We start from the raw sequence: 3932 nt of genomic DNA on the forward strand, positions 1-3932 counted from the left end.
CCAAAACATTTCTACCATCATAGTACCCTGAAATAAAAAGAAAAGAAGAAGAACTGAAATATTCACACCATCCTTTCTGTTACTGAACATTGAAGGTGCCCAGAAGCCATGAGAGATCACATGGAGCTTCTAGAGAGGTCTGTACATTTTCACAGCAAGGACCAGTTTGCATATGATCTGCGTATAGACACGGAAGAAAAGGCTTAAAGAATATAAAATGTGTGGCATGCGAATCTTTCCTCCCGTTCTGTAGGCTGTCTGTTCGCTCTCCTGATAGTGTTCTTGCTGTGCAGAAGCTCTTTAATTTGATCAGGTCCCATTTACTTATTTTTGTTGTTGCAGTGATTGCCTTTAAGATCTGGAGGATGGACAGGCTTGAAGCTCTGACGCGGGTGGGAGGAAGGAAATTTATGTAGCCTAAAGATTTGTGCCCCCGTAATATTATGAAATTTAAAATGATATGTGAAAAATTAAACAAAAAATACAGAAGATTATACAATTTGCATAAAAGGAAATATACCTGGGTGGTTTTTCTTGTATCATTATGTTTAAACATTTTATTTTATTTTAATTGAAAAACAATGCGTATATTTAACATGTGTTCTGATATATGTATACCTTGCATATTGATCAAATTAAGAAAATTATCGTATTCCTCATCCAAAATATTTATCATTTTTATCGTTTCTTTTTTATTTCACAATATTATGGGGTACAAATTTTTTGGTTACATATAATGACTTTGCCCCCCCCGAGGCAGGACTGTAGGAGTGCCCTCCCCCCACACAGTGGGCTCAACATGCATTAGTTGTAAGTTCACCGCCCACATCTCCACCTGTCGGGCACCCATTGAGTATTACTATCATGTGAACACTGCACTGTTGATCAGTCAGCACAGATTTGATGGGGAGCACATGTGGTCTTGTTTTTCCATTCTTGTGATACCTCACCTAGTAGAATAGACTCCAGCTCTATCCAGGATAATACAAGAGGTGCTAGATCACCATTGCATTCTGTGGCTGAGTAGAACTCCATGGTATACAGATGCCATATTTTATTAATCCACTCATGTATTGTTGGGCACTTGGGTAAAATTTTATTTATTTTTTATTTATTTTTTTTTTTTTGAGACAGAGTCTCACTTTGTTGCCCAGGCTAGAGTGAGTGCCGTGGCGTCAGCCTAGCTCACAGCAACCTCAAACTCCTGGGCTCAAGCGATCCTCCTGCCTCAGCCTCCCGAGTAGCTGGGACTACAGGCATGCGCCACCATGCCCGGCTAATTTATATATATATATATATATATATATTTTTTTTTTTTTTTTTAGTTGTCCATATAATTTCTTTCTATTTTTGGTAGAGACGGGGTCTCGCTCTTGCTCAGGCTGGTCTCGAACTCCTGACCTTGAGCGATCCACCCGCCTCGGCCGCCCAGAGTGCTAGGATTACAGGCATGAGCCACCGCGCCCGGCCAAAATTTTATTTATTTTTGATTCACAATAATTATATATATTGAAGAGAGGCAACAGGATGTCAATACTTGTATACATTGTGGAATGATCAAATCAGCATAATTAGCATGTCCATCACCGCAAATATTTGTTATTTCATTATAGTGAGAATATTTAAAATTCTATGTTTCAGCTATTTTGAAATATACATTATTATTAACTTTATTAACTATAGTTATACTGTGCAATAGAACAGAGAGCAGTCTGTGAGTGACCCAATTAGAAATCCAAAATATACTAAAATAATATATGGTAAATATAACAGGGTGTTGTCTGGCTTTTTGTCCTCTTCAACAAAAGCTGTAAGTATCTTAGAGCAGAAATTCACTCGTTGACAATATTGCATATCCTTAATACTGAACCACAGATTATTATTGAAGCTAGAAATCTCATAAAAAGTTTTGACAAAGTCTCCCTATACCATTATGGGTTTTGCCATATATAATACGGACAAGGAGGAACACCTCATCCTAAACACTGTAAGGATTTCCTTGCCTAAATCACCACGGTGATAGCACACATTGTTCCAAAATATTCTACTGAGGGCTTTGATGCTCTGGTCCACTGAGTAGTAAGTTAAAATTAAATCATGTCATTATGACTTACTCGTAGGTATGACAAAACAGGACGCCATGTATCATCTCCTTAAAATAGTAAATACAGGCTGACGTGAGTTAAAATAAACTCTTCAAAGGAGAAACCCATTAGGCAAGAGCAGTTTAGAACAGAGGAGATTATCCCAACTGCGTCTGCTGTGGCCGTCCCCACTTGCTGTGTTTCACTGGGAGAGAATGAAGCATCTCACAGTAGGTGACTGCAAACGTCATCTTGTGGCTCCACACGCTGTCACCACACGCATCCGAAATCACTGACTCCTGGCAATCAGCAACTGGGAAACATTTTTCTCTCGTAGATTTAATTGCTATGCTCTGATAGGGGCATATTTTAACAGGCTCCCAGCCACAGATTAGAGAATTTATTGAAAAAAAGAACCTATAAATATCAGGATATATGAAATAATCACGAATTATTTGAAACATATACCATTGCCTTCAGCAAATAAACTAAGAAAATAAGCATGTTGCTAACTCTAGATATGAACATTCAAAGCTGCGATATTGTGAAGAGAGGATTCCGCGCTGACTTGAGTTGTCCCTGCACGGATCACACTTTCCCACGATACACATATGCGGCCACGCCCATCCACGCCATCCGTTCCTGCCGTGTGTCAGCTGTGCTGCTTCTGCACACACATGATCTCATCTAACAGGTTGGTGGCTGCTCCACAGTGTGGCTCTCTGCTCCTCTGATCCACATGTCATGATGTCGCATTCATAAAGCAACCTCTTTCAAGGCCTCGGGGCAGCCCCCCAGGATGATTTCCGTGCTCCTCACTTTATTCCAGAATTGCTCAACATCAGGTCCTTTCATCAGATGCCATTTCTCTAGGACAGACCCTGGTGCCCCTGCCCAAGCCCTTGCAGACTCAGCCAACAGAGTCCCCATGTCCTGTCTTCCCCAGGAGGACACCTGCCTTCTTTGCCATAATGTCCATATTCCTCACCCTCATGCTGAGTGACCCTTCACCTGTGGCCACCTCAGGGGCACCCACCGCGTCCTGCACCATGACATGTGCTCACCAACTCCTGAGCTTTGCAGCTCTCTTGGGCTTTACATAAATCAAGTGTGTTTTAGTGCTGTAGGAATTTTGAATTAAAATGCTATAAACAATAAAAATCAACAAGTTACTCTAAAGGAGCAGTAGTCACACCTGTCCTGATGGGCCTGTCCCTTCCTCCACACTCCCTGATGTGCCGTGTGGTGTTAGCACCTTCCTGTCTGACCCTGTAGCTATTTCATAGGCAGGGACTGTACAAGGTGGCAAAGCCTGTCACATAGTTAGCTGTTTCCTACTTGCAATGAGGACACATCTGTGTCTAAAGGTACACATGGAACTAACTCAGAATGGAAATTTCTTCATAAGATGGATGTTGTGCATCGTTTTCCACAAATATCTCCCATGATGAAGACTAATGTATGGAAGAAATCTTTTGTGAATCTCATGTGGGTTAGACACAAATCCTTGTTCAATACATGACACTTCTTTCTTCTTGATAATGATGGGTGTGAGAATAAAAACAAGGAAAGATTTTGCTCTCCATAGGAAGGAGGAGAACATAGGAGAGGGCAGTCAGGAGGAGCAGAGGGGGGAGGATGAGGAGGCTCTTGGATAAAGGGCCATCTCGGGCAGGCACAACACACAGCAGGGACTGGACTGCAGGGTGGGGTGTGATCATGTGGAGCCAAAGGACACCACTCACAAGGACCTGGATGTCAACCAGACTACTCAGCACACTGAGGTTCCCACCTGCAGGTCTCTCCAATGCCACAGGTGTTGAAGGTGACTCTGTGAGAGTCTCACTG

The sequence above is a fragment of the Eulemur rufifrons genome, chromosome 2 (assembly GCF_041146395.1).
Source record: "Eulemur rufifrons isolate Redbay chromosome 2, OSU_ERuf_1, whole genome shotgun sequence".
In the NCBI taxonomy this organism is placed as follows: Eukaryota; Metazoa; Chordata; class Mammalia; order Primates; family Lemuridae; genus Eulemur; species Eulemur rufifrons.